Raw genomic sequence first — 13659 nt, 5'->3', positions numbered from 1 at the left:
GGGGTCAGAGGGGGGCAAGAATGGAGGAAGGAGGGACTGTATAGAGGGAAAAGAAGGGTGGGAAGGGTGGGGGGAAAGAAAAAATAGCAGAATGAATCAAACACCATTACCCTATGTAAATGTATGATTACACAAATGGTATTCCTTTACTTCATGTACAACCATAGAAACAACATGTATCCTATTTGTTTACAATAAAAAAGATAGAGAGAAGACAAAAATAAATAAATAAATAAATAAAAATAAAGGAAAAAAAAAGAAAAAAAGAAAGATACCTAAAACCGCTGAACATGCCAGCACACAAACAGAAACCGGGGCAGTATTAAATTATTCATTCTTCTTGTTACTTGCTTTTCCAGGGTCTTTTTTTTTGGGGGGGGTATGTGTACCTTATCATCTAAAGAGCTCCCACCGTGCGTGCGCGCACACACACACACACACACACACACACACACAAATGCACATGACTCTCCTACTTTCCACTCCATACCCATTTTCCTTGAGCTGTGACCATGTAAAATACTATGAATGCAGAGTTTATGAAGGTCTTCTTAGAAAAAAGAACTTTAAAGATAAAACTTAAGAAATACCTTTTTTTAAGCAGTGGTAGGGATCAAACCCATATATGTTAGGCATGCACTCTACCACTGGGATTCACACACAGCCTTTTATTATTTTAAATATTCTAAAACAATCACAAAAAATATTTTTAGATAAATTATTTTCACCTATACTGTAAGAAAAATATGTTTAATTAAGATGTGAATGCCTACTGTTATCTCTTCTCTCTTCACCTTTCATCTGTATGATTTCAGCTGCAAGTAGGTTACCCTCAAATTTTCAAAAAATGTTTGTATTGTATTATTTTTTAAATTATATTACTGTTCTTTAGTCTTGCCTTTAAACATACTCTAATTGCATTATTAAATCTGAATTTTCTGTACCTGATGATACTGATGGTGGTACATGGGAGGTTTTAAACATGGAAAGAATAATAAATGGGAAACAAATGAAGTTCTTGTTAATAGTTCTTTATGCCTTCATAACATGTTATAAGAGGCTTATGACAGTATAAATCTTTTCTATTTGATTCTTACCTCTGGAGTCACTATCAATTATTTGGTTAAAAAAATTTAAGACATGCATTTTATTTAGAACCTTTTAGAACACATAGTATTTTAAAATCTAATAAGGCAGAATCACAATTAACTGAAGTTTGTCGTTTTTTGTTGTACAAGTCCTCAGATGCTTCCATATTTCAACTATCATCTTGTCCTTCCTTCCTTGTCTTTTTATGCTTCATACATTTCTTGATTAATTTTTTTGAATACTATATAAGAATTTTAATAATGAATTAAGATATAAATCTTGTATATATATTTACAGTACATTTTAAGTAATTTTATTTCACTCTTTATATACTTGAAAATAGTAAAGATTTAAATGTGAAGTCTACATTTTGCTCTGCTTAAACATGATTTCAATTTAACTTAATTATTTTTGTCTATTTACTTGCAGGACAGTGGAGATGGTGATTCTCTCAGAATGGTTCACTATTCTACTTTCTGGTCAACTTCAAAAATTTTCCAGAGGAGAGAGAATATGTGATATTTTTCTTTCTGTGTCTTGCTTATTTCACTTCACATGATGTCTTTCTGTTTCATTAATTTTCCTGAAAATGACAGAATTCATTCTACTTTATGGCTAGGTAATTCTCCAATGTGTATATGTACCATATTTCTTTATTGAGTCATCTGTTGAGAGGCAACTAAGCTGATTCCATTCCTTGGTTATTGTGAATAATGCTGCAAAACATGAGTATGCAGGTATCATATTTGTATGCCAAATTCATCACCTTCACATATGTACCAAAGAGTGTTCACAGATCATATGGTAGTTCTATTTTTAGGTTGTGAAAAACCTCCATTATGTTTTCCATAACTGCTGTGCTAATTTATTTTCCCACCAACAATCTAGTTTTTATTTTTATTTTTCTTTTTCACAGTCCTGGGGACCAAACCTAGGCCCTCACACGTACTAGGCAATTGCTTTGCAACAGAGCTATATCCTTAACATCCAACCAACATTTATAAAGTTTCCTTTCCTTTTTTTAACTTGCTTGTCATTTTAAAAATTCATTCCTTTTCCCTCCTTATTTTGCTCTAGCATAGGGAGAAAATATTTTACCCTTGACATTCTAATTCTGGCTTATTTCACTTACCATGATTTTCTCCACTTCCAACCACCTATTGGCAAATGCCATAATTTCATTCTTTTATTTTTAGAAATATTGATCATCTTTAATAACATAATGATTTCATAATTCAACATGAAGCATTTTTGAAAACATACGAACATATATGGAGTTTCTTCTGAACCCAGAACTGAGAACTTCTAATGAAGTAGGACAAGCCTATAAGAAACCATTTCAGACCTGAGGACTCTAAAATGAAACCTGAGCCTCACTCACCAATAGGGTTACCAGCTCAAATTAAAAGAACTCTCTGATGGATCGGTGATGTTTATAAAAGAAATCATAATTTCATTCTTGCTTATGATTGAGTAAAATTCCATTGTGTACATACATTAGAGTTTCTTAATCCATTCATCTGGGCACGTGCTGCCCTTTCTTTTCCATTTTTTGGGAAGGGCTACTGCAGATTGAACCCAAGGGAACTTTACCACTGAGCTTTGTCCCCCATCTACAAACACACACATGCACACACACACATACACACTTACATATTTTTATTACACATTTTTAATTATGCATAGCATTTGTGTTCACTCAACAAACTCATATATGCATGGAAGTCAGTTCATGATTCCCCCTTTTCCCACACCCTTTCCCTCTCATTCTCCCTCCCCTCCTCTCCTATTCTCTTTCCTCTACTAAACTTTCTTTCACCCATCTATTTGTTTATATTTGATTGGTTAAATTTACTTATGCATAAAGGTGAAATTCCCTGGGGTGTATTATATATGTATACAACACAATTTTTTAAGAATTCATTCTGCATTGGCTCCCCTTATCTAGCCCTTCACTCTTCCTTGACCTCCTTCTACATCACTGATCTTCCCTTTATTTTTAGGATATCTTATACTTACCTCCCCCAATTCTTTATTTTAATTTAACTTTCACATATGAGAGAAAACATTTGACTTTTGGTTTATTTCACTTACCATGATATTCTCCATTTCCATTCATTTACCAGTAAATACCATAACTTCTTTTTTTATAATGGAGTGGAATTTATATATATAAATATATAGGCATATATGTATGTGCATATATATCTATACACACACACACATATTACACAATTTCTGAATCCATTCTTCTATTGAAGGGAACCTGGGTTGATTCCATAATTTAGCTATTGTAAACATTAGCTACATTTAGCTACTGTAAACATTGAGGTGTCTGTATCACTGTAGTACGCCTATTTTAGGTCACTTGGGAAACTACCAAGGAGTGATATAGCTGATTCTGATGGAGGCTTCAGTATGGAGGACTCTCCATTCTGCTTCCAAGAGTGTTGTACTAGTCTGCAGTCCCATCAACAATGTACAAGTATACCTTTTCCCCTACTACCTCAAAAGCATTATTATAGTTTATGTTGTTGATCATTGACATTCTGACTGGAGTTAAGATGAAATCTTAGTGTAGTTTTTAGTTGTATTCCCTGATTGCTAGAGATGTTGAACATTTTCAAAAAAATATTTTTGGGGCTTTTGTATTTCTTATTTTTTTCAGATAGGGAAAAATCAGCAGTTATTGCTGATAAAATTGGTTGGAAAGGACCAACTTTAGATTCTAGGGCCTTAGGAGTGTACATACAAGGTTTGTCCTGAATCATGATTAAGTTTGGTGCAAGTACACAATAATAGTAGCTTAAACAAAGGCAAGACTATTTCTCATCTACAAGTGCAAAGGGTCATCTTAGAGTACAGGATGGCTTCCCCTGCCCCAGTCATCATGTATACATTCCAGCTTAGAGGATAAAAGGGGGAAGAACAGGATATCTCCACTTAAAGACACACCATTTTTACTTTTATTCTATTATCTAGAACGGTCACTTAACTACATATAAGTAGGAAGAAAAGTATTCTGGTCAGTTTTGTACCTAGGTAAGAGTGAGAATTCTATTACAAAAAGAAAGGACAACTTACAGTCTCTGACACAATCCTAAATTAAACTCATTACAGCCAGGCAGACAACCATTGGCCTTGCCATAGGGAGGGGCGAGTTGCTTAACCCTGAGCAGACTTATTCAAGCCTAAATTGCTTGCAGGAGGGGAATATAGAAGTAGGGTCTGCGAGCCACACATGCTTGGTGGCCTCTGATTCCTCCCAAAGAGAGAGGCTAGAGAGTAGGAGTTACCTTCTTAATTGGTGTCTGGCTTTTCTAAGGTACAGTACAGTGAACTGTCATAAGGTAAGAAGGCAGTACATGACTTGGTGCCACAGTAACAAGGTTTCTGAGCTTCTCACCATCTAGTCTTTCTTTGTCTTTACAGTTCATTAGATTAAGAAATCTTCCCGAATAGTCATAAAAGAGCTCTCCTGGAAAAATGTCTTTGGCTGCAAAAAGTGCCAACCTAGGTACCATTGAGTCAATCTGGAAGAGAATCAACAGGCTTGGCTTATGAGAATGATGAAGGAACCTATCAGCATTCCCTACATAGGGAGGACTAAGGTAGGTCTCCATTACCTGCCTATTATAAACATGTTCACTGATGGCTATCATGTAATTTGAGTCATGTATTTTTCGTAAGTGAACTCTGTACTTCAGAAAATCCTAAAATCTCAACAGCATACTCATAGACAAAACTTCATTTTGGTATAAATTCCAAGGTACAAAGTCCCCAGTCTTTTTTCTCCATCCTGAATACCTGGAAGAGGAACTGAAGACCCCTCTGTATCACTGTTTCCGCAGTGGTCACCATGCTGGCACAGGACATTACATTAAAAAACAGGCATGGCATACTTGGTTTCTGATCCCATGTCCCTAAGATACCAACTGTCATCATAGTTATCATGGTGGAGATAGAAGCAAGTGCCAAAGAAGGTTATTCAAGTGGGATCAGTGTCTGCTCCAGGTCTGACTACATGACCAGGAGTATACTGGAAGGCTGCTGGCCCTGCCTCTGGGGGTCATGCACTGACAGGCAGGTTGTGAGCCACATCCAGCTATTCTGTCTAGGACTCAGTCTCTTTCTCAGACTCTGCGATCCCAACAGGCCTCTTCTCCACAACTTCTGTGAACACTTAACAGCCTCATTCTGAGCTACCTGCCCCAACTGTGTTTCTTCCTTTGAAAAATTTATGTTTAGTCATTTTGTCCATTTATTGGTCATGTTCTTTTCTTTTCTTTTCTTTTTTTGGTGTTAAGTTTTTTTGTGCTCTTTATATATTCTAGCTATTAATCCTCTATTGTCAAAGGACTAGCTGGTCAAGACTTTCTCCCATTCTGTAGGCTCTTTCTTTATGATCTTAATCATTTCTTTTGCCATTAAGAAGCTTTTTAGTTTGGTTACATCCCACTTATTTCTTCTTGCTTTTGTTTCTTGCATTTTGGGGTTCTTGCTAAACAAGTTGGTGTCAGCACATATATGATGGTGTGTTGAGGCTATGTTTTCTTTGATCCATTTTTTAATTTATTTTAAAAATTTTTTTTAGTTTTTACAGATTGCATTTTGATTCATTGTACACAAATGGGACACAACTTTTCATTTCCATAGTTGTACACAATGTATATTCACATAATTCATGTAATCATACATATACATAGAGTAATAATGTTTGTCTCAACTATCTTTCCTTCCCCACCCCCTCACACCCCATTTCCCTTTATACAACCCAAAGTTCCTCCATTCTTCTATTGCACCCTACCACTTCCCCTCATTATGTATCATCATTCACTTACAAAGAAAACATTTTGCCTTTAGATTTTGGGGACTTGGCTTATTTTACTTAGCATGATATTCTCCAACTCCATCCATTTAATAGCAAATGCCATAATTTTATTCTTTTTTATGGCTGCATAATATTCCATTGTGTATATGTACATTTTCTTTATTCATTCATCAATTGAAGGGCATCTTATGTTGGTTCCATAGTTTAGCTATTGTGAAGTGAGCTGCTATAAGCATTAATATGCCCGAGTCACTGAAGTATGCTCATTTTAAGACCTTTGGGTATAGATCGAGGAGTGGGATAGCTGAGTCAAAAGGTTCCATCCAACTTTAAGAATGTGATCATTTTATTGCAATGAAACAGAGTTCCCTAAATATCCAGTGTGAATTTTGTATAAAACTTCCTCTGGAACCTCCCTAAAACTATTATTGCTAGCCTATTAAGAAAAGCAGTTTACATGTTGCACATAATCTTCAAACCTGAGATCTAGGTCTAAAAACACCAAGTGAAAAATGGGATGCTGATAGTTCATTAAGGGATGACTCCCCTCCATAATGGAGAATTCAGTTTGATTCTGCATGTGGAACCTGTCTAAATTCCATTTAAAAAAAAATTAGTTGTAGATGGACACAATACCTGGATTTTATTTATTTATGCAGTGCTGAGGATTGAACCCAGTGTTCCACACATGTGAGGCAAGCACGCTACTACTGAGACACACCCCCAGCCCCTACAGAAAATTCTTCACTCCTTTTCTTTCTAGATGCATTCCCAAATCAGGTACTCGACCCAATTGAGCAGTGCACCTAATAACTCCTAGGAAGATAATGGACTTTGTGGTACAGCAGGGGTCAATTCTGTAATAGGACTTTGTTCCTCTGGAACCTTCCTGCCACAATACTTTCTGTGCTGCTCTAATAAGCTGTTTCCAATAATGCACATATTCTCCCATGTGGTGCACTGGCCCTAAGCTGCACATAGGAAGAATTTGATCAGGGTTCTGCAATGAAAAACAATTCCTATAAACCTTTGTGAGAATTACATATGAAAATTTATCTGGAATTCCCTAAACCACTATTCCCCTTCTTCTGTGAGAAACAGTTTGCAAATTGCACATAGGGTAAATATCTGAGAAATGGGCCTAAAAACCCAAGGGAAAAGTGAGATCCTTGGAGTTCATCAAGTCATGGCACTCAATGACAAAACTGAGGATTCAGTTTGATCATGCATGTGGAATCTGTCTGCAGAAACTGTTTCACTGCTGCTTTTTCTGCATGTTTTCCAAATGCAAATATTTGTCCTTTTTGAGAACTGTACCTATTAAACCCTTAGGTAGAAAGTGAACCTAGTGTTGCAGCAGGAGTCAATTCTGAGGAGCCTCTTGTGAATGAAGTTTGAATCTGCCACAGAAAGTACCCCACCCCTTGTGTTTCTCTGCTGCTTCAGTAAGCTGTTTCCAATAATCACATATTGACCTTGTTGTGAACCAGCCCTTAGCGTCCCATATTAATAAATATGACCCTGGTGCCACCACAAAAGGCAATTCCCTAAAGTAACATTGAGAACTATGTATAAAACATCCCCTGGAAGATTGCTGCAACTACATCTTTCCATTTCCTATGAAAAGAAGTTTGCAAATAGAACATTGGTTTGAAATATGAGAACTTGGCCTAAGAAGCCCAAGTGAAAAATGGGATCCATTTTTAATAGTTCCTCAAAGGAGAACTCCAAAGCAGAACTGAGAATTCAGTTTGATCCTGTGTGTGGATATTCTGTGGCTGTACCATCTCATTCCTGCTTTTCCTGTTTTCCACTATGAGATATTTATCCCTCTTGAGAAATGTACCTAATAAGGAGCTAGGAAGAAAGTGAACCTGAAGTTTCAACAGGAGTCAATTCCATAATATCCTCTTATGAATTAAGTTTGAATCTGCCACAGGAACTTCCCTGCCACTTGCCTTTAACTGGTGCTCCTATCAACCATTTCCAATAAGCACATATTCAACCTTGTTATGCACTGACCCATATAAAGAATGTGATCCAGTTGCTGCAATGAAGGATTATTCCCTAACATTCCATTGAAAATTATGGTTGAACCTTCCTTGGGACCTCTCTACAACTATTGTTTCCTGTCTCCAACAGAAAGAAGTTTACAAATTGCTCATAGTCTTTAAAGGTAATAACTGGAACAAAAAGTCTGAATAAAAGATATGATACACATGGTCCATCAAGGGATGACACCCTATGCCACAACTGAGAAATCAGTTTTGTTCTGTTTCTTGAACCTGTTTTCAAGGACCCTTCCACTCCTGCTCTTTCCATTTTCCAAATAAAGATATTTGCCATCATTGGGCACTGCACCTAATAAGTGTCTAAGGAGAAAGTGACCTGGTGTTTCTGGGCATGGTAGCAGATGCCTGTAATCCCAGTGACTTGGGGGGCTGAGACAGGTGTATCACAAATTCAAAGTCATCCACAGCTATTTAGTGAGGTCATAAGGAACTTAGTAAGACCCTGCCTCAAAAATAAAGATGGGCTTGGGATGTGACTCAGTGGTTAAGTGCCCCTGAGTTCAATCTCTAGTATCACTGTTCCCCCCAAAAGAAAGTGACCTTGTTTTGTAGCAGAAGTCAATTCTGTAAAAGTTCTATTTGAGGTAAGTTGGAATCTGCCACAGGAACCTCCTTACCACATGTTTTCATCTGAGACCCAGTAATTTGTTTCCAATAAGCACATATTTGGCCTTGTACACTGGACTAAAAATGCCCAGAGGAGGAATGTAACCATAATGCAGCAATGAAAGACAGTTCCATAGTTCCCTGTTGCAAATTATGGATGAAAATTCCTCTGTAGCATCCCTAAAATGACTCTTTCCCATCTCCTTGAAAAGCATTAAAAAAAAAGTGCATAGGACTGGGTGTAAAAACCCCAAGTGAAAAATGGGATCCTGATATTTCATCAAGGCACAATTCCCAATGACAGAATGGAGTTTTCAGTTTGATCCTAAATGTGGAATCTGTCTGCAGGAACCATTTCACTCCTGCTCTTTCTAGCTGTTTTCCAAATGCAGATATTTGGCAATGTTGGCCACTGTACATAATAAGCCCCAAGGAAGAAAATGAACCTGGTGTTGCCTCAGAAATCAGTTGTGTAAGAGCCTCTGTGAATTAACTTTGAATTGCCAAAGGAACCTCTCTGCCCCTTGCATTTCTCTGCTACTGCTATAAGCTGTTAACAAGAAGCACATATTGGGCCTTGGAGTACAATGTCCTTAAGTTGCACATATGAAGAATATGAGACAGATGCTGTCATGAAAGGCAATTCTCTAAAGTTTTATTGAGATTTATGGATGAAACTTCATTTGGAACCTCTGTATAAACTACAGCTTCCCATCTCTAAGAAAAGAAATTTACAATTTGCACATAGGCTTCAAATCTGAGAATTGGGCCGAAAAAGCAAGGGAAAGTGGGATCCTTATATTTCATCGAGGAGTAATTCCCAAAGCCATAACTGCACATTCAGTTTAATACTGCCTGTGAATACTCTTTGACTGTACCATTTCACTCCTGCTCTTTCTACCATTTGAACAATTTTAGATATGGGGCCTGTCGAGCACTGTAATTAATCAAACCCTTGAAGAAAGTGAGCTTGGTGTTTGAAATGGAGTCAATTTTTGTAAAAGCCTATTGTGAATTAAGTTTGAATCTACCACTGAAACCTCACTGTTACTTTCATTTTTCTGTTGTTTCAATAAACATTTTCCTACAGGACATATTCAGTCTTGAACTACATTGTTCCTAAGGCGCCCATAAGAATATGATTCCTGGGCTGCAATTAGAACAATTCCCTAAAACCCCAATAGTATTTACGTATAAAACTTCCTCTTGATCTTTCCTACAAGTACCATTTCCTATGTCCTTTAAAAAGTAGTTTTCAAATAGCACATAGGCTTCAAATCTGAGAACTGGGCCTGAAGATACAAGTAAAAGATGTGATCCAGATAGTTTATGGAGGGATGACTCACAAAGTCAGAATTGAAAATTCATTTCAATCCTCTATGTGAATACTCTGTGGCTGTACCAGTTCACACCTGCTCTGTTTCCCAGTGGCTAATGGTGAACACTGTTGAGTACTGTACACAAAAACTCCTACATACAAAGTGAACCAGGTGTTGCAGTAGGAATCATTTCTGCAAGAGCCCTCTGTGAATTAAGTTTAAATCTGAAACTTGAAACTCTCTGCCACTTTCATGTCTTTATCCAGTAAACCTTTTCCAAAAAGCACATATGCAGCCTTGTTGTATACTGGCACTAAGTTGCCCATAGATATAATGGGACCCTGGTTCTGCAACAAAAGATGAATCCCTCAGGTCCCATAGCAAATTATTTATAAAACTTCCTCTGGAACCTCCATTCAACTACATTTCCTGTCTCTATGAAAAGCAGTTTACAAATAGATGTGCCCAATCTACAAACAGACTTGAAGACCATGTGGTCTTCAATTTTGATAACTGTGTCTGAGAAGTTCAATTAAAAAATGAACTCCTGATAATCAAACAAAAGACGACTCCAGATGCCAGAATTGACAGTGCAGATTGATCCTTCATGTGAAAAATCTGTAGCTATACCATTTCACTCTTGGTCTTTCTAGCTATTTTCCTATTGCATATGTTGGGCCCTCTTGTGTACTGTAACTAATAAACCCCTAGGAAGAACATAAATCTGGTGCTGCAGCAGGAATCAATTCTGCTAGTGCTCTTTGTTAAGTTTGAATTTTCCACTGGAAACTACCTGCCACTTGCATTTCTCTGCTGCTCCCATAAGCCATTTCTAATAAGCATGCATTCAGAAAGGTGCATTGGGTCTCAGATGTCCGTAGGAAAACTGTGACCCTGGTGGTGCAATGAAAGACAGTTCCTAAAGATCCATTGTGAAATGGGTATAAAACTTCCTTCAGTACCTCCTGACAACTATCACTACCTGTCTCCTGTGAAAGTCAGTTTAGTAACTATACAGGTATCAAATCTGGGAACTGTGTCAAAAAATATCCAATGAAAACTGGGATCCTGATAGTTCATCAAACGACCACTCCCATTGCCAGAATTTAGATTTCAGTTGATCATAAGTGTGGAATATATCTGCAGGAAGCATTCACCACTCATGGTCTTTCTAGGTGTATTCCTAATGCAGATAATCAGTCATGTTGAGTTTGTACCTAATAAGTCTCTAGGGTAAAGGCAACCTGGTGTTTCAGCAGTAGTCATTTCTATAAAAGCCCTTGGTGAGTTAAGTTTGAATCTGCCTGTCACTTGCATTTGTCTGTATCTCCAATAAGCTACCTCTAATAAGCACATATTCAGCCTTATTGTGCTTTGTGCACTGGTCCTAAGGTGCACATACAAAGAATATGAACATGATTCTGAAATGATAATCTATTCACTAAATCCCCATTGTGAATTATGTAGAAACTTTCATCTGGAACCTCCCTACCACTTCCAGTATCCTATGAAAAACAGTTTACAAATTGTGTACAGGCTTCAAATCTAAGGACTCAGCAATTCAAAAAAGTTCAATTCAAAAATGGAGTCCTCATATTTCATCAAGGGGTGACTCCCAATGCCAGAATTGAGAATTCAGTTTGATCCTGCATGTGAAAATTCTGTGACTGTACCATTTCTTCCTTTTCTTTCTAGCTTCCCAAATGCAGATATTCTTCCAGGATGATCAGGTACCTAAAAATCCGCTAGGAAGAAACCAAACATTGTGTTGCAGCACAAGTCAATTCTGAAAAGCCTTTTGTGAATTAAGTTTTAATATGCCATGCCACTCTCAATTATCTGCTTACTCTGTAAATTTTTTGCAAATAGCCCATATTCAGCCTTGTTTTGCACTGCCCAGGTTCCCATAGAAGGAATTTTACCATGGTGATGCAAGGAAATAGAATTAGCTAATGTCTCACTAAGAATTACAGAACCTCTCTAAAACTATTATTTTCCATGTCCTATTAAAAGCAGTTAATGTAGTGAGCATAGGCTTTAAATCTGAGAACTAGATCTAAAAAACCCAACTGAAAAATTGAATCCTAAAAGTTCATTAAAAACTACTCATGAGGGCATTTCAAGATGGTGGACTAGAGGGTGGCTGCATTTCATGTTGCTCCAGGACTCAGGATTCAAGAAGAGGAGATATTGAGAGACTTGGGACCAACTCAAAGCTGTGGGGTGAGTCTCTCCCATTGAGGAGGCGTCCCGGATGGGGCGGTAGTCCCGGGATGCAGGGAACTTTGTGAAGTAGAGTTGCCCAACGAGACATCCCTCCCCCCATGGGAGCGCTGAACACGGAAAACTGGGAGCATCGTAGAGGAGGCCGCTCAGCATGACGCTGGGACTCGGAGCAACCACTGGGGCTCCGGGTGGTTGCCTAGAGGAGGATCTGTGCAACGAGCTGTTTAGACTCAGAGCGACCGCTCCTGAACACCGGGGGCCTGCCCGGAGGAGGAGGAGGAACGCTGCGGGTCGCTTGGACTTGGAGTGACTGCCTAGGGCTACGGGCAGTTGTCAGGAGGAGGAGGTGTGCAGTCAGTTGCTAGGACTCCTAGTGACCGCACCGGAACACCGGGTGGCTGCCCGGAGGAAGAGGCGTGCAGTGGGTCACTGGGACTCGGAGCGACTGTACGGGGCTCCAGGTGGCTGCTCAGAGGAGGGGCCACATAGCCAGGCGATTAGATGCAGAGCAAGGTCCCAGGACCTAGGAGGCTTCTAGGTGGAAGAGCCGCACAGAGACAAGCTGAGGGGCAGAGCGAAGGTTCCAGGACTGCGGGCAGATTCTCTGAGGAGAGGCAACCTAAGGAGACTCGTCTGCGAAGGGTGAGGCTTCCAGGCCCAGGAGGTAGGTCCGGACCCCTGGGAATGTTGCAGAGGAAGACAGCCCAGCCCAGGCAGTAGTTGTGGATTGTGGGGAACCTCTAGGAGGGGAACTGACTAGCAAGATCTCCCCACCGGGTGAGTCTTCCCTGATGGGTGAGGTTTTCCCACAAAGATGGTAAAACCAAAGACAAAGGAACAAACAGACCTTGCCTCAGCCCGCAGCCTAGTTCCACTTTGAATGACCATTGGTCAACAAGTGAAGGCACCTCTGCCCACTTGCAGGGAATATATCCCACGCGAAGGCCACCACCCATAGAGAGGCAGCTTCCTTGCGGAGCACCTTGTGGAGCATTATCAGCTTCCTCCAAGACTTCAGGCTACTGAAGGCTGGGAGGTGATATACTGGAAATCTACAGGGACACTATAAGTCAATAGAGGAAATCTGCAATATCTCAGAGTCCCACTGATACCTGACCAATATGAGAAAACAAGGGAAGAAAATGTCCCAAACAAACCAAGATACTATATAAATAAAACCCAAAGACAGCACAGCAGAAGAAATGTCAGAAAGGGAGTTCAGAATGTACATAATTAAAACAATCAGGGAAGCAAATGAGGAGATGAAAGAGCAAATGCAGACATTGAGGATGAGATGAAAGAGCAAATGCAGGCATTGAATAATCGCACCAATCAACAGTTAAAAGAGCAAATACGGGAAGCAAGAGATCAATAAACAGTTAGAGATACTGAAAAAAAAAAAAGCAAACAGAAATCCTTGAAATGAAGGAAACAATAATCCAAGTTAAAAACTCCATAGAAAGCATAACCAATAGGATAGAACACCTGGAAGACAGGACCTCAGATATTGAAGACA

At 38.8% G+C, this 13659-nt stretch overlaps 1 pseudogene; it reads right to left on the bottom strand.

Annotated features, from left to right (window-relative positions):
- Positions 1-4389: 4389 nt before the first annotated feature.
- LOC124982734 (histone-lysine N-methyltransferase SETMAR-like) lies at positions 4390-10747 on the bottom strand (annotated as a pseudogene).
- Between the last annotated feature and the right edge of the window lie 2912 nt (positions 10748-13659).

This window comes from Sciurus carolinensis, chromosome 4 (assembly GCF_902686445.1).
Source record: "Sciurus carolinensis chromosome 4, mSciCar1.2, whole genome shotgun sequence".
Taxonomy (NCBI): domain Eukaryota; kingdom Metazoa; phylum Chordata; class Mammalia; order Rodentia; family Sciuridae; genus Sciurus; species Sciurus carolinensis.
This window is presented reverse-complemented; position numbering and strand designations above follow the sequence as displayed.